Here is an 18,844-nt window from a genome sequence, read left to right as displayed (position 1 = left end):
ACAAGCAACATTTTTACACAGAGAATGCTTCAGGTGTAGAATGAACCTCCAAAGGAAAGGGTGGATGTCGGTACATTTACAATGTTTAAAAGATATTTGGATAAGTTCATGAATAAGAAATATTTGGAGAGATATGGATAACTGTAAGCAGGCCAGACTATTATGGTCAGTATGGACTGTTAGGACCAAAGGGTCTGTTTCCATGCTGTATGTCTCTATGACTTCAAAAAGCTTTGTTGACAATATCCCAGAGTTACAAGTTGTGGAACCAATTAGAGATACCGCTATTTTAGAACTAATGCTATGCATTGAGGGAGGTTTAACTAGAACCATCTCAGTAAAAGATCCACTGAAATTAACTGATTGTAATATAATGAAATTCCACACTTATCTGAAACAATACACTCCAATCACAAACAAGAATCTTAAATTGGAACAAAATAAGTTTCACAGGTAAATAAGGTAGAACTGACTGAGGCTGATTGGGCAAAAGGGCTAAAAGATATGGTGATAATTAAAAAGTGGGAAATATTAAACTGACAAGCTGGGAAGTCTTTGTAAAGTGAAACCAAATAGCTACTGCATTACTAGATGAGAGGTTCCTGCTCACAGAACTTTGAGAGTGTGCTTTTAAAACTTGGTTAAGTGATTTCCAACTACTTGGATGTCAGTTCACTGGTCTTGCTTTTCATGGATCTGCTCTACACTGCTTTAGTCTTCAGCATTGGATCAGCCTATGTAGTTATTTTCTCATTTACTTGAGAGTCGTGGGCGTCACTGGCTGGGCTAGCATTTATTGCCTATCTCTAGATGTCCTTGAGAAAGTGGTGATGAACTGCCTTCTTCAAGCACTGCTGTAGGTTAACCCACAATGCCATTATGGAGAGAGTTCCAGGGTTTTAACTCAGTGACAATGAAGGAACAGCGATATATTTCCAAGTCTGGATGGTGAATGGCTTGGAGTGGAACTTAAAGGTGGTGGTGTTCCCATGGTATCTGCTGCCCTAGTCCTTCTAGATGGAAGTGGTCATGGGTTTGAAAGATGTTGTCTGAGGATTTTTGGTTAATGGAAGGTGATGTGAAACACGAGTGTGAGATGTCTCGCAGATAAGGATAGGAGTGAGACTGATGAGAGAACTTGAGAGAAATGGATCTGTAAACTGTGTTACTGTGTGGAGTGTTGTGCAGGAGAATGTTGGCGAGGTCCGAGTGTGTTGACATCTGAAAGCAGATCGACACTCACATTTCCAGGGAGAAAGTGAGGTCTGCAGATGCTGGAGATCAGAGTCGAGAATGTGGTGCTGGAAAAGCACAGCACGTCAGGCAGCATCCAAGGAACAGGAGAATCGATGTTTCAGGCAAGAGCCCTTCATCAGGAATAAGGCCTCTTGCCCAAAACATCGATGTTCCTGGTCCGCGAAAGCTGCCTGACCTGCTGTGCTTTTCCAGCGTCACACTCTCGATTCACATTTCCTGTACAGGCCAACATTTATTGCATCTCGTTCACAAGTGAATGGGCTTGCTAGGCATTAGCCATATTGGTCTAGAACATGAGTCAAGGAAGACTGGTCTTCTGCTCTAAATCACATCATTGAGTTTGGCTGGGTTTTTACAGGAATCCAACAGCTTTGTGGTAACTGCTATACATGCCTGCTTTTTATTTGTTTATTTATTTTATTCTGTTCTCTGGAAATGAAAAGGGAGGGCTGGGGCGTCTTCCTGCTTAAGATAATAAGACCATAAAATATATGAGCAAAATTAGGCCATTCAGCCCATCCAGTGTGCTCCACCATTTGATCATGGCTGCTATGTTTCCCAACCTTATTCTCTTGTTTTCTCCCAATAACCCTTGATCCCCTGTCTAATCAAGAACCTATCAACCTCCTTTTTAAAAACATTCAACAACTTGGCCTCCACAGTCTTCTGTGGCAATGAGTTCTACACAGCCACTACCCTCTGGCTTCAGATGGAAACCAATGTGTATTATGACAATTCGGCTCTACGCCTTCTGAAGGGATCTTTTCATTTAAAAATTGGCTGCACCATTCTTATATTAGATCATCAATAGCACTTGAAAGTATTATATTGTTAGAAAGAACTTAGAGATGTCCATGTCAATGTTTCTTTTATATTCTTTCATTCTTTTATTTGCAGTTTATTCATCTAAGTATTGGAATTATGATATTGAAGTGGTCTTTGGTTTAGAGGGATGTTTTGGTTGATGAGATCATTCATGGCATAATTATACAATATTATACCTAATTGAGACAGGGATATGAAATGGTTGCATGAATAGGGATGTATCTTGCAAAACAAGATGGTTAAAACTTGGAATAAAATAGTAGTCTAGCTTTTTGTAGAAATGTAAAACATATTATCTCAATTCTATCATTTTTGATGATCTTGGATTCCAGTTTGCAATATAAATGACCAGCTGTTTATATCTCCATGATCTCGAACGTTACTCCTTTGTGTCAATGACCAGTAGAGGGCACTGAAACACAGACTAAAATGGAACTTTTCTTGGTTTACCCTCCATTCCATCTGCTCAGCCCTTGACCCCCAGTTGGTGTTAAACTTGAGGACTCAGCCCAAGATTGATAACTTGCCATTTAGGCAACATGTGAAGCTGAATATCAGCCAAGACCAGGCATTTGACCCAGGCACCACACATCACATAGTTCATTTGTTACAATTCTGAGCTACCATATGTCTGATTGAATGGAAATAGTGCACTAACGCTTCAGAAACTGGTAAGCTGAACTACTTAAGTTCCAAAAGAAAATTTATGTCAGATAAGTTTAACAGTTTATTCTTCTCACACTAAAAGGTGGACCAAGCCATAAATTCAGAATCTGATTTTTTGAACAGACTCAATAATTGAAATTCACTTTTGTTTCATAGTGATAAAGTCTGATCATTAAACTTGTTATTGTGTTACATATGCCCAGGCAAGCTATGTTTGGATTGAAATTGCAATCATGTATTTTTGTCTGTACTGGCCTGCTACAGCCCGATGACCGCCACCGTGAGGCACATACCCTGTAAGCAGGCATCTTTGTTTCAATGAACTCTTCGTGTTGAAATTGCTGCTATGTTGTACACTCAAAGCAAAGTATCAGGAGTGGTGAGTTTCCGGGGCTGAAATTTTTTAAAAAAGCACAGCTGCAGAGCTGCCACTGAAAATAAATGAAGATCACACGTAAAAACTGCTTAAGAGAATGGGTTCATTCCCCACCAGCTCCTCTTCAGATAACTGGGGACCTGCAGCAGAATTGGAATTTCCTCCGTGAACAATGGCATAATTATGTGACATTAATTATGTGGTTTTGAGCTAACCAGGACAAATACATGCCACTTCACTTCTACCATTGTTGGGAAGAGACTATTTCAAAATACATTCCACCTTAAACACAAGGCAGAATGTTTTGTTTTAAAAATTGAAGGTGGATTTTGAACTCCAAGCGAACATTACACATGAATGGTGAGTATTCAATACTAGGGAACAAAGTGAAGAGAGTCCATTGAGCAATGTGTAACAGCCCTCCTTCAACTTGCAGCAACCTGTGAATTTGCACAATTAAATGGTAAGCTAAGTCACAACAGAGTGGTGTTAGGAATGAGGAACAAAACGTGAAAACACCCTTACTGAGAGAAAGCGAACCTATATTTAGGAAGGAAATTAATTTGTGCAGAAATGCTAAGATTGTGAATCATCAGCTACATCTATTTATGGTACGATGGACCAGGTACTGCATTAATTATGCTGTCAGATCTCCCAGGCACACAGAGTGGACCAGTCAGTGACAAAGGCAGGATGCAAATACTACAGAACCATCGCTCAAGCCCAGCCTGGGGAATTCGGTATTCTTGCTGCAAGAAGCTGAAATACTTTGCACACAATTGTGTGACAAAAAAGAAGTAGAACAAGCAGCTGCAGATGGCTACTGGAGAGTTAAGGGCTGAAAATTCTGACAAATCACTATGCACAATACTATATACCACCTGGTTCAGTCAAGTTGATAGGTGAGACCTGGTTTCCAGACCCTGTTGGAATGAAGACTGGAGAAGGGGAACATTGGATCAAAATTAAATATCAGATAGGTACTGCTGCATCATACAACATTATGATATTCACACACCTTTGCAAAGTGGTTTAACATGACAATCCAAAAACAAAGCCCTTAAAAGTAAGGTCAAGGCTATATGAAGGCATCATACTGAAGACAAGAGGGTAGATTACTCTGTGTGTACATTGTAATAACGTGAATGAGGCCCTGGAATTCCAGATCATAGATGATCAAGCAAATGCCACTCACTGTGCAGAGTGTTTTGCAAATGTTACAGAACACAAAACGACTGACCATGGAACAGATCTTAGATGTGTACAAGATTGTGTGCACCGATGAAGAGTTTATGCTTGAAACATCAACTCCCCTGCTCCTCAAATGCTGCCTGACCTGCTGTGCTTTTCCAGCACCACACTGACCTCCAGCATCTGCAGTCCTCACTTTCTCCCATTGATTTTTTTCTAGATACAGTAAAAGTCCAATGTTTTGTTTATTTACTTGATATGCAACGGTACAGAACCAAACCACCATTGTGACAATTTGTGTATGCAAAGATTTTTTATGAATAAAGTATATTTTCGAAATTTATAAAAAGATACCTTGGAGTGCAAGTTCAGAGTTCTTTGAAAGTGGAGTCACAAGTAGACAGGGTAATGAAGAAGGCATTTGGTATGTTTGCTTGTATTGGTCAGTGCATTGAGTATAGATGTTGGGAAGTCATGTTGCAGCTGTACAGGATATTGGATAGGTCACTTTTGGAATCCTGCATTCAATTCTGGTCCCCCTGCTTTAGGAAAATCATTGTGAAACGTGAAAGGATCAGAAAAGATTTACAAAGATGTTGTCAGGGTTGGAGTGTTTGAGCTATAGGGAGAGGCCAAATTGTCTGGGGCTATTTTTCCTGGAGTGTCAGAGGCAAAGAGGTGACCTTATAGAGGTTTATAAAATCAGGATATCATGAAGAGCCAAGCTGTTTTCTCTGGGGTGGGGGAGTCCAGAACAAGAGAGCATAGGTTTCGAGTGAGAGGGGAAAGATTTAAATGGGATTTGAGAGGGCAACGTTTTCATACAGAGGGTGATGCATATTTGGAATGAGTTGCGGGGGAAGTCGAGAAGGCTGGCACAATTACAGCATTTAAAAGGTATCTTGATGGGTATATGAATAGGCAGGGTTTAGAGGGATATGGACCAAATGCAGGCAAATAGGACTGGATTATTTTAGGATACCTGGTCGGTATGGACAAGTTGGACCAAAGGGTCTGTTTCCATGCTGTACATCTCTCTGACTCTATTACACTAAAAACAAGAATGTACAGCCATCCAGTGGTTCAATTAGTTTAAAATTCTAGTGACTTTCATCGTGTTGATTTGGGAAGGTGTGGGTGAAGGGAAAGATTTCTTGGTGGTGTGGTTAATTATAACCTGATTCGATTTTCGTTATTTTACTCAATTTAAATCCAATTGGTTAATCAGAATCTATTCAAAAACAGTGTGACTAATACACTTGGTTTCATAGCACTCAGTTTTCAAGGATAAATTAGCCTGAAACTTTTCATGGATTGGGAGAGGAAGGCAATAGGCAGTTGGGATCCACATTTTCTTCAAAATGGGTATTCTGCGGCACTTGACTTTTAGACCTAATAAGCAATAATTGAGCCAGATACTGAGGCTGGGATTTTTCATTAGGGTTGGGGCAAGTCCAATCTCGCATCATGTTACAAATAGTTACCCAGCATGCCTTTCAACAAACTAGCAAACTAGAGACCACTGGTGCACGCGATGTGCCATTCAAGACACAGATGGCTTCTCCAGGTCTGGGCAACATACAGGACAATCCCGAGTGATCACCATCTGAACTGAAAGCCACTGATCCTACAGAGAAAAAGGTGATGCCTCACAGTGAAAGTTTAAAACAAAGTTAATTTAAGAACGGCCAAGGCTGCCAGGTTTTGTGGAAGGGAGCCAATCCACTGGATGTTCTTAACAACCAGAGCTATGGCCTGACAGTCATGGCAAGTGTTGGAGTGTGGTCCCTTGTGGATTGAGACTCTGACGCTAGTCCTCTGACCCTGTAGGTCACCCACTGTCACTCAACATATTTCAATCGCAGTGTGAGGTCTGCCCTCTGGCAGCATTGGAAGAACCCTCAACTATCTCAATTGGTTATATTTGTGGGAAAGTAGCCATTCTACCCCTGACCTGACCCTCTGATAATAGTCTTGAATCAGCTGACACATTGGTCAAAAGCCCAACCTTCGTGGCTGTCTCTAGTCCTATCTCCAACACCCTTCACACATGCTGTCTTCTAGCTTGTCCCCTCTTAGACACTGGCTCAACTGTCTACTCTGAATCTGCTTTCCTTCCCAACCCTCTGACCATTACTCCAGTCTCTTAGCCTGAAGCCCAACATTGAAATTTCAAGGTCCCAAGGCTTCCTATATTTCCTTTTCCGTTTTTTCTCCCAATTCTTGTGTATGATCCTCCTGGCTCATATAAGTCCCTTATTCTCCTACTCATTCTCCTTCCATTCGGCCTACTCTTACCTAGCCTCTGTCTCAATGTTCTCTTTCAACCCTAAACATACCTTTCCTGCCCCGCCCCATGCCCAGAACCCTTTACCTCCAATGCTTCTAATCTTAACAGCCCAATTTGCTATTCAACTGTACTTTTCATTACAATGAAACTAAGGCCTAAAGTCATGGGCACTTAGATCTCAAATCAGACCCTGGACATTCTCCACACATATCCCCACCCACTGTGCAGATCTGAATTACTGAACTGTTTTGCCAATAATTCTTAATACAGGTCATAGAGTGATAGAGATGTACAGCATGGAAACAGACCCTTCAGTTCAACTCGTCCATGCCGACCAGACATCCCAACCCAATCTAGTCCCATCTGCCCAGCACCTGGCCCATATCCCTCCAAGCCCTTCCTACTCCAGATGCCTTTTAAATGTTGAAATTGTACCAGCCTCCACCACTTCCTCTGGCAGCTCATTTCATACACGTACCACCCTTTGCATGAAAAAGTTGTCTTTTGAGTCTCTTTTATATGTTTCCCCTCACTCGAGATCTGGACTCCCCCACTCCAGGGAAGCGACTTTGTCTATATATCCTATCCATGCCCCTCATGATTTTATAAACCTCTATAAGGTCACTCGTCAGCCTCCAACGCTCCAGGGAAAACAGCCCCAGCCTATTCAGCCTCTCCCTGTAGCTCAAATCCTCCAACCATGGCAACATCCTTATAAATCTTTTCTGAATCCTTTCAAGTTTCACAACAGGTCATTCTGCTATAACACATTTCATTAATGCGAATTCGCTATAACATGATTGGCAACATTGTGAACTTCTAGTGTGAACTTCTAGAGCGTGTATTGGTTATAATGTGATTCCAGCTGAAAAATGTGTTGCTGGAAAAGCGCAGCAGGTCAGGCAGCATCCAAGGAACAGGAGAATCGACGTTTCGGGCATAAGCCCTTCCAGCCCCATTAGTTTAAATGCTCTTGCTATTTACTTGATTTTCTTATAACATGGAGTTGCACAAGAACGGAATACTGCGTTATAGCCCGACCAACTGTATATAGACAATCAAAATCATATTGCGTGCATGAAGCTAAAAATCACTGTCAGATTTGTGTATGTGTTGTTTGTGCTTCTGTATGAATATGCCTGAGTTTATGTTGGTTGTGGGGTTCTGTATGAGAGACTAACATGTTGCTGTTTTAAATTTTTTTTGATGTGTTGAATTAATAAATAAAATGTGGACACTGTGATGGAGACTTGACTCTGTGGAGCCTGGCACCTTCTTTTGACATTCACACTGGATCGACTTGTACAGTGGCAAACAAGGGAAGGTAATCTTCAAAAACATGGAAATTTGAAAATCTCTCAAAGCAAGTTATGTGGTGTTTCAATGTCATCCTTTTGGCAGACAACTCAAAGCATTTTGAGGTTCAGATAATTATTCGTCACAAGGATTTGAAGTTGACAAAATATAGTAAGATTTGAAGAGCTGTTCAATATGATAAATCAAAACTTTGATGCATTACATGTGAGAATCAAATTAATTATTTAAAAAGTGTTTTCACAGGGTGAAATTTAACGTCACCAGATATGTTGTTTTTGTGGGGTTTTTTCACATCGAGGTCACGTGGAGTCACACACCTCTGTAACCAGTCGAAGACTGACCTTTAGCGGTGCCAAACCACAAATTAACAGTTTGACTTGTAAATGCTAAATTACTTAAAACAGCTTCATTGCATGGCCAGAGCGTTGTATTAATCAATTCAGCCTTGCATATCAAGGACTCTGTTAAAGTCAGGTTGGCTTTGCACAACTGAAGTGTAGAAATTACACTGTTGAGCAATAATGAGAATATTTGATATCAACTTGCCCTTGCATCTAAGAGAGAAAAAAAATCAGGTGAGATATTTAAACTCAGCTAATTTGATATTGTTTATTTATCTTATCACTCTAAATGCAATGGGATAGTCAACTCACTGCAATTATTGCCAAAGACAGTAACAGCCCTACTAACTCCTAGATATTATTTTCAAAGAGGGAGAGATCATTTTAGCATTTGGTGGCAGAGTGAAGTGGGCCATGGTGGATTATTTGCAAAGGAATATCGGGCAAGATACGTTAGATAAAGAAGGGCTCACAGGGATGGGACAAGAGGACACACAATTTCAGTACAAATTAAAGCCACCCTTGTTCAAGAGAGCCAGAGGGCTGCTCTCTCATTGGAGAAGGTCACCATAGCTCAGGTGAGAGGGTAAGGTTGACATGAAGGCAGGCTGTTAGTGGTAACCTCAGCTGGTACAGGAATAGAACTCGTGCTGTAGGTTTAACTCTGCATTAGAAACCAGTTGTCCAGTCAATAGAGCTAACCTAAAATTAAAGACTACCCGTAGAAATGCTAACCCATACAAGTGATCGAGGAAGAAAAGCTCAGGCAAAAAAGCTGTGGATTCTATTTAAAACAATAACTGAAGTAGTGGGAAGGCTATGGAGGAATTTTGGGATCTTTCTGAATTGACTTAAGGTTAAGAAAAGTAGAATAAACTCACTCAGTTTGAATTAGTTTTGATATTGGGAAGTAATGGAACCAGTTTTCATCAGAGAATCTGTGGTGTGGAAGCAGGCCATTTGGCCCATCGAGTCCACACAACTGCTCTTAACAGCATCCCACCCAGACCCAACCGCTTACCCTCAACCCTGTAAGCTTGTATTTCTCATGGCTAATCCACCTGGCCTGCACACTATGGGCAATTCAGCATCACCAATCCACCAGGCCTGCACACTATGGGCAATTCTACATCACCAATCCACCTGGCCTGCACACTATGGGCAATTCAGCATCACCAATCCACCTGGCCTGCACACTATGGGCAATTCAGCATCACCAATCCACCTGGCCTGCACACTATGGGCAATTCAACATCACCAATCCACCTGGCCTGCACACTATGGGCAATTCTGCATCACCAATCCACCTGGCCTGCACACTATGGGCAATTCTGCATCACCAATCCACCTGGCCTGCACACTATGGGCAATTCAGCATCACCAATCCACCTGGCCTGCACACTATGGGCAATTCTGCATCACCAATCCACCTGGCCTGCACACTATGGGCAATTCAGCATCACCAATCCACCTGGCCTGCACACTATGGGCAATTCAGCATCACCAATCCACCTGGCCTGCACACTATGGGCAATTCAGCATCACCAATCCACCTGGCCTGCACACTATGGGCAATTCAACATCACCAATCCACCTGGCCTGCACACTATGGGCAATTCTGCATCACCAATCCACCTGGCTTTCACACCTTTCAGTGAGGGGAGAAAACTGGAGCACCTGCAGGAAACTCACACAGTCCCGGGGAAAATGTGCAAACACAGACAGTCGTCCGAATGTGGAATCAAACCCGGATCCCTGACTCTGTGAGGCAGCAGTGCTAACCAATGAGCTACCGTGCCACCCTAAAGGTTTTTATCCCAGAGATAGGAATGGGTTATACTTATACAGCAACTTTTATATCCTCTGAATGTCCTAACAGGTTTTACAGACAGTTATATGTCATTATAGCTACTGTTAGAAAATTCAGAAACCAATTTACACTCAGCAAGGTAGGAATGATCAGATAGTCATTTTTAATGATACCACTTGGTCAGCATACCAGAGGAACCCTCTTCTTCGTAACATTTCAATAGGAGCATCTGAATCCGTTTGAGGGAGCTTACAGTACTTTTGTTTGATGCCTCCTGTAAAATACAGTAGACAGACAGGAGGCTGGAAGATCACGGCCAGCCAGGCAGCAGCAAGAGGTCCAGAAGCCGACGTTTCAGGTGAAACCCTTCTTCAGGACTGGGGGTGGTTTTGGGGGAGCTGCAGATAATGGGAGTTGCAGGGGCAGGGTGGTGAAGTGGGGATAGGTGAGGACAGGCAGAGGGTATGACCTGGTTGGTCATTGGGAGGAATGAATCTGGTAGGTGGCAGGGAGGTGTGGAAAGGAGGAAGGGGGGATGGGAAGGGAGTCGGGGGAAGAGAAGGGAGGATATTTGAAACTGGAGAACTCAGTGTTGAGTCCTCCAGGCTGCCGGGTGCCCAGACATAAAATAAGATGTTGTTCCTCCAATAGGAGATGTGGTTTTGCTTTGGCAATGGAGGAGGCCATGGGTGGTCATGTTGGAAAGGGAGTGGTTCGGGGAATTGAAATGGGCAGTGACCCCTCTGCAGCCTCACCCCCTCTCTTCCACCCTACCCAGAGACCTACCAGATTCATTCCTCCCATTGACCAACTAGATCATACCCTCTGCCTGTCTTCACCTATCCTCACTTCACCACCCTGCCCCCGCCACCCCCTGTATCTGCACTTCCCCCCACACCCACCCCCAGTTCTGAAGAAGGGTTACACCCGAAACATCAACTTCCCCACCTCCTGATGCTGCCTGGCTTGCTGTGTTTTTCCAGCCTCCTGCCTGTCTATTTGGATTCCAGCAGTTTTATTGTCTCCTGCAAAAAAAAAGCATCTTTGTTGATGCAGCACTCCCTCAGAATTGTATTGAGGTGTCTGTCTGGATTATATGTGCAATACAGTGGAACTGTCAAAATCAATTTGTGTTGATAAACATAAGGCTTTTCAAATCATCACGGCCAACTTTATATAGAGCTGCAAACGTAGAGTTGCTGCCAGGACATTTGTGTGGAAAGGTGGAAACTAAGGTTTTAAAGCAAAACTTCCAATCCATTTCACCAAACACATTCAAGCCATATCAGACGATCTACTAGTATTTGTGATCATATCACATCAGGCTGTACACAGTCACCTCAATGGGATGAGAAAACTCACGCAGACCAGCGTTTTGTAATATGTTACCCTAAACAAACTGCGTCAGCAGAAGTTAAAAATCTGCTCATCAAAGAGAAAGACCATGCAATAGTGTGCTTGGGTGAGCAGCCAACACAATGAGCATAAACATGCCAGTAAGGCAACATTGCTTGTTGCCTCAATTGACGCTGGGAGTAGTAGGAAGTTCACGAAAGGTAATCTTCCAGAAGAAGAGATGTTAAGAAGCTTACAATGAATGGAGCTATCACCAATTCCATTATGAGGGTTGTGCTATGATTGACTTTACAATATTGCACTTGGTGCAATTGTGGTATTCTTGTTTTGGAGTCTTTAGACTGAAAATGATCACACTTTGATTGACAGCAATAGCTGATAAACAGATAAGTAGATAAAGCTTATCTCTTCACATACCAAACAAGTTAGAACACAATCTTTCAGACAACAAAGAGGAGACTTAAATCTGTCGGAGGCAGAATTGCATGTCCTAATGTTTTGACACAAACAGAACATATGTCCGAAAAATACTGATCACTTATACCCTAATGTTTGATGCATAATTCATAGTTTGTAACTGTGCTTGTATGGGAAGCATAAAATCAGTTGGTAGCATACTTGATTCTGAGGCTGAAGGTTGTGAGTTCAAATCTCATTCCAGACTCAAAGCACAAAATCTAGACTGACATTGCAGAGTAGCTGGAGCAGGTGAGAATTAAAGTAAGGCTCCCTCTGCTCTTTTGGTGAGGCACACCACCCCCCCAACCGCCTCAAGGTTTTACTCAGAGTGCAGAGAGTTCTCCCTGATTTCATGGTCAATCTTAGCCAATATCACGCTGTTTGTTGGATCTTGCTGTGTACAACCTGTCTGTTATTTTTGCTACACCACAGGAAAAAAGTTTGTAACTGGCTCTCAAGCTCTTTGGAACACCCCGAGAAAGAAAGATTTACCTAAATAGGGCGCCTTTCACGATCTTATGTATCTTGGTTTTCAAATGTGCAACGGCCCAACAAATATAAAGCTGAGCAGATGAAGCTAGGCCTGTGGGCCTTTTTGATGTCTAGAATGGATGGGAATGGAATGAGATCAGTCAAAGGGCAGTGGGAAGGTTAAACTCCTATGCCAGTCAGGTGTGGTCTGGCGATGGAGAAGGAGCCCAACCGCCCCGTGGCTGAACACTTTAACTCCCCCTCCCACTCCACCAAGGACATGCAGGTCCTTGGCCTCCTCCATCGCCAGACCATGACAACATGACGCCTGGAGGAAGAGCAACTCATCTTCCACCTAGGAACCCTCCAACCACAAGGGATGAATGCAGATTTCTCCAGCTTCCTCATTTCCCCTCCCCCACTTTTCTCAGTCCCAACCTCCAGACTGAGCACCGTCTTCTTGACCTGCAATCTTCTTCCCGACCTCTCCGCCCCCACCCCCTCTCTGGCCTATCACCCACACCTTGACCTCCTTCCACCTATCACATTCCCAACGCCCCTCCCCCAAGTCCCTCCTCCCTACCTTTTATCTTAGCCTGTTTGGCACACCCTCCTCATTCCTGAAGAAGGGCTTATGCCCGAAATGCCGATTCTCTTTCTCCTTTGATGCTGCCTGATCTGCTGCGTTTTTCCAGCAACGCATTTTTAAGCTCAGGTCAGTCAAGAGTATTATATCATACTCTTGATTTGTCCTGCAGAGATGACAGGCAGGCTTTGGAGAATCAGGTGAATGACTTGGTGCAGAATCTCCAATATCGGACCTCTTGTAGCCAATTTGTTTACTGTATAGGATCAGTTTCGTGTAAGTGCTAAAAATCACACAACACCAGCTTATAGTCCAACAGGTTTATTTGGATGTATTAGCTTTCAAAGTACTGCTCCTTCATCAGGTAGCTAGTGGGGCAGGATCATAAGACACAGAACTTATAGTCCAAAATCTTGTACAAGATTTTATACTATACATTCTGTGTCTTATGATCCTGCCCCACTAGCTACCTGATGAAGGAGCAGTACTTTGAAAGCTAATACATCCAAATAGACCTGTTGGGCTATAAGCCGGTATTGTGTGATTTTGAACTTTGACCACCCCAGTCCAACACCGGTACCTCCACATCAGGTAAATGCTAGCACTATTACCCATTTACAGAAGTTTGTCCCCCTACTCCTTTATACAAGCTGTATTTGAGCTTCCTTCTCCCAACCCTTGATCCTGCATACATATACCTTGTATCACACTGCATGAAAATTCCACCTCTATCCTAGTATCTAAATTATGTGCAGCATCAATTTTGAAACTAGTACCTTGACTCTGACACTAAGTTAGAGAATGCATTCATTTTTACTTTCTTCCCACTCTTCCTCTTTCTGAGCAGGTTCCAATTGTTAAATATCTGGGGTTTGGGAAGGGTAGCTTATTTCCACTCCTCCTTTTGCCTATTGATTATTTTATATTATTAGAATGCTATTAGTGTCTTCTACTCTCAAGACTGATGCAAAGAAATGTTTCAAGACCTCTGTTATTTCCTAATTCCCCCTTATTGTTTCCTCACCCTCATTCACTAAGGGGTCTATGTTCACTTTGGCCTCTGTCTTCCTGTTTATATATTTAAAGAACTGATTGTCTTGATATTAATTGCAAGTTACCCCTCAAAGCATAGTTTCTCCTTTTCTTTTGTTGGTTTTTAAAACTTCCCCAATCCTGTGGCCTATTATTAATTTTTGCTACATCATATGTTTCTTTATCTTTCAATTTGATGTTGTTCCTAATTTCCCTGTGATCAATGGGTGGCTTATCCTTTCCTTAGTTCTCATTAGCATATATCTTAGCTGTGAGCCATGAACTATTTTTTAAAAGTTTCTCTTGTTGTTCCTCAAACATCTTTGCTGCTATGCCCCTTTCCCCATCCATTCCAACTAGCTCAGCCCTCATTCTTTTATAATTATCCTTATTTAAGTTTAACACAGTTGTTTCCAGTTCATGTTTCTTCCTCTCAAACTGAATGCTAAATTCCCCCACATTATGGTCACTGTTTTCTAGGGCTTCTTTTATCCTGACATCATTTATTAAACCTGATTCATTGCACATCACCAGATCCAAAATAGCCTGATCCCTGGTTGACTCCACAAGTCATTCTAGGAAATTGTCCCGAATACACACTATCATTTATTCCCCGTGGCCCCCTTTGCCAATCTATCCCATCTACATGAAGATTAAAGTGACCCATGATTGATGAACTGCTCTTTTTCGACATCCCTCATTATTTGCTGATTTATTCCCTGTCCTGTTTTATGGCTATTGTTAGGAGCCCTTAGCCTACTCTCATAAATGACTTCTTCCCCTTTTTATTCCTTATTTCTACCTATATCGATTCTACATCTTCCTATCCAATATCAATTTTTGCTACTGTATTTATTCTAATCTGTATTAACAAAGCCACCCCACCACCAATCATTTCCTGTCTTTTTGAAAAGTCACATATCAGTGAATATCCATTGCTCAGCTTTGATCACCTTGTAACCATATATTTGTAGTGGCACTAAGATCACACTCATTAAACTGTATTTATGCTGATAATTCACTTATTTTGTTCCGAATACAAGAATATTCAATTAAACAGCTCTGAATTTTACCTTTCTACCATTTTTCCCAATTTGAATCTACTTTACTTTCTCTTGTTTGAAAACCTGGAGAAAATCTTGCTATTTCTTTTTTTATATTTTCTTTATTAATCTTTTAGAAAGCTTCTGCCATTATGTATATTTTGTCCACTAATCTGACCTGGCAATTATATGTTTTTGCCGTAAGTCTGATGCTCTCCTTTAGTTCTTTAGTTAACAGCAGATGGTAGATCCTTCCCTTAAGATTTTTCTTTATCATAGGATTATACGTACATTTTTAAATATCTGCTGCTGCATTCCAATGATCTACCTTGTAGCCTAGTTTCCCAACATTAGCTCAGTTTGAGTTTCCTGCTCCCCTCAATCTAAAAGGACAAAACTTGGCCCGTCAATTTTGAGATCCGACCCTCTGCCCTTAATTGGGAAGGGTATCTGCCATCAAAGAACTCAACCATCTAAAAATCCTGACTTCAATCAGACCCCAAATCAATCTCAATTCCTGTTTCCCACCTCCATAGGGAAAATTCAGCCCATTGTTCTGCAAAACATTGCAAAACTCTGAGAACAGTAACCATCTGCCAAGGAACGGCTGTCATGAGAATATAAATCTTTTTCTGCAGATTTCAAAAACTAGAAGTTTTTTAAAAAACGCTACTTGTAATCTTGCTCCCAGTCTTTGCTTCTTAACTGAATTTTTTTTAGATTAGATTAGATTCCCTACAGGCCCTTCGGCCCAAACAGTCCACACCGACCCTCCAAAGAGCAATCCACACCAAGACCCATTTCCCTCTGACCAATGCACCCAACACTAACTTGAAGCCTTCAACTCTCCTCGGTCTGTTCTGCCCTGCTACTAAACAATAAACTTTTAAAATCCAAATTTGTCTCAAATTGTCTTCTGCCTTGAAGGGAAACACATTGCTTTGAACCACCCTCGCTTTTTCCTAATATACTTTTACAAATCTTTTGATTTTATTTTTGAAAGACTTTTTCCCCCTCCTTTTCCCTTTCTCCGGCTTTTCCAAATTTTATTCATTGAACTGTGCATTTCTGCCAGTTGACTGAACCTCTGTTGCTGCACAATTTCATGCTTCTAATTTCACATTACCTTTTACTCCTCTTTTCGAAGAGTGTTTCAGCTTTTCCAATGTATTTTTTTAAAGTGTTTGCAAAAGATACTGAAAATCGTTTACATTTGGAGCGTGAGCAAAAAAATCAACACTTGCAACAGATTTTCAAGGTGCCAAGTCTTCTGATACACTATTAACCTCTGTAGCTTCAGGCTTTTAGATTCCACCAAAAAATGCTGGTCAGCGTGGTTGAATATTACTCAGCAATAACTACCACTATCGGTTTATAAGTGTGACAAACAAGAATTAGACCAAAACCAAAAAAAGATTGCCCCTCATATTTATTGCTGCTTGAGAGGAGAGATTATGGGAAAGCTTTTCTGGTTCAACTCTCAATTTCCTGAACAAGCAAGCCTGGGAAATCTAAACCTTGGAAAGGGAGCAGCACAGAAGGAAAACTAATTTGCTGCAATATTTCTTGATATAATTTTAATATGGAGGAAAAACAGATTGCAGTGTATTTCTTTCCCACAGATGTATGGGCTCCAGGGCTCTGTTAATTGTTATTGCTGTATTGGCTGTTATGAAATCCATAGGACCTTATTCTGCTCTTGGGGAAGGAAAGCAATCAGACCTGCACTTCAAACAGGTCACTGGCCTTGTACTTTTGAATTTATTTTATTCCTTCTGGAACTTGGCCTCTCTTCGACTATTTTTCCGGGTAATGAGACTCAATGTAAAATCCACAGGCCAATAGGAGCCACAACTGAAAGTATTCAAATTTGGTGTAAATGATTAATTAGTCTAAGGAATCTCAAAAAGGAGGAACGTTAAGGAATACAAAACATGGCAACACATGCACGCTGCGAATTGTAAGCAATAATTTGGATTATCAACTCACTCATTCAATCATCTCTGTTACTCTATTTTCACAACGTGAGGTGTATTGCTTCGTGTCATGTGATTTAATGGTTACTAGGTCTAAAGTTCTAAAGAGTTACAGGAGACACTATATGGCTATAATAAGCCACAACTATACAGTGTGCAGATTAATTTCTCCAAATATCCTCCTTTTCGTAGAAATGTTTTTTTCTGAGTTGCACCTACTACAGTTTTCAATTATGTTACCCAATATACATGATCACTTTCTGTGCTGTATCCATACCAGCCCACACCACCTAATATCTTGTACCCACACGCGGCCACCACACCCTCCACCTCGCTTATGTCTCTGTACCTATCCCCATGGCCGCACATACCCCTAAGCTAGCCTATGTCCATCTGCTCATCTCCCATGACCTCTTGTACACTCCATACCACTGTATGCTCACTTTATCATCTCTCATGTCTATAGCCCTTCCACTCATACGCACTGCAGCCAGCCTTTGTCTTTCTGACTCCACACTAATTCATGCAAGGTTGAATCAAACCAGAACGTTGTCTAAGTGATTTTTTTGTGAGTTTCTTCACCAACAGGAACCTGAAAGTTTTGTTCGATAGGGTAGTACCAGTGGTTGCTGCTCACGGCCATGCCCTGCGATGTTGATGACTGACTGAGGCCCAGAGCAGCGAGTGGCGATCCAGAGTTGTCAGGTATGCACACATACTGTCATGTCAGGTACTGATGCCATCTACTTTCTATCTGCTGAGGGGGAGAATGTAAAACTGTGTCAATCAGGTGTGCTGACATAATAACGAGGATGTTAGTATATACTACCACATACAAATGAGTCTCCTTTCACAAATTTGTTCCCACTCTTTTTCATAAGTCCTTCTTCATTTTAAAGTCCTCTTTCTGATCAGTCCCCAACCTTCTACTTTCTGGTTCTCTGCTCAGTCTCTTCTGGTAGTTATAACTTCTCAGTCTGGTCCCATCCTTGTGATCTATTTTTGAACCTTCTCCACAGCCTTGACATTTATTTCATGATGTGGCGGTCAAAACGTTCATCTATAAACCTCTGCATCACAGATGGGACTTATCACCGCTAAAGGCCAGCATTCATTGTCAATCTCTACTTGTCCCAGAGAAGGTGGTATTGAGCTGTCTTCTTGGGTGTTGCAGGCTAGATATTCCTGTATTTTGTTTGGAAGGAAGCTCCAAGATTTTGATCCAGTGGTGACAACAATCCAAATCTGTGTGATGGGTTATTCGGAAGGGAATTTAGACATGGTGCTGTTCCCATTTACCTGATCTTCCTGTCCTGCGAGGAGATAGAGATTATTGCTGTTGAAGTAGGATAAATAAGCAAAGTCCTGTGCCCACACCCCAACACCCTCACCTCCATCCAAGGCTTCAAAGGATCCTTCCACATCTGGCAGACATTTTCCTGCCCATCCAAACACCTCATCTACTGAGTCCATTGCTCTCAATGTGGTCTCCTCTACATAGGGTAGACAGGACGCCAACTCGTGAAATGTTTCCGGGAACATCTCTGAGACACATGCACCAAATTACCCCACCACCCTGTGGCCAACCACTTCAACTACCCCTCCCACTCCACCAAGAGCATGCAAGACCCGAGCCTCCTCCTCCACCAAATGCAAGCCACACAATGCCTGGAGGAAGAACGCCTCATCTTCCACCTTGGGACCCTCCAAACCACACGGTATCAACGTTGATTTCACCAGTTTCCTCATCTCCCCTCCCCCCACCTCATCCCAGATCTAACAATCCTACCCGGCACTGCCCTCTTGAACTGTCCCACTTGTCCATCTTCCTTCCCATCTATCCACTCC

The 18,844-nt window shown here is 42.0% G+C and overlaps 1 long non-coding RNA gene across 1 annotated transcript in view; it reads left to right on the top strand.

The window, feature by feature from the left end:
- The first annotated feature begins 2,664 nt into the window (after positions 1–2,664).
- LOC140465073 (uncharacterized) overlaps positions 2,665–18,844 on the top strand; it is a 129,810-nt gene continuing 113,630 nt past the window's right edge. The window contains exon 1 of the long non-coding RNA XR_011955089.1: positions 2,665–2,753. This is a non-coding gene — a long non-coding RNA (uncharacterized lncRNA). The remainder of the gene's footprint in view (positions 2,754–18,844) is intronic.

The sequence above is a fragment of the Chiloscyllium punctatum genome, chromosome 41, assembly GCF_047496795.1.
Source record: "Chiloscyllium punctatum isolate Juve2018m chromosome 41, sChiPun1.3, whole genome shotgun sequence".
In the NCBI taxonomy this organism is placed as follows: domain Eukaryota; kingdom Metazoa; phylum Chordata; class Chondrichthyes; order Orectolobiformes; family Hemiscylliidae; genus Chiloscyllium; species Chiloscyllium punctatum.
Note: the sequence above shows the minus strand (reverse complement) of the source record. Positions and strands in the feature narration are given on the sequence as shown.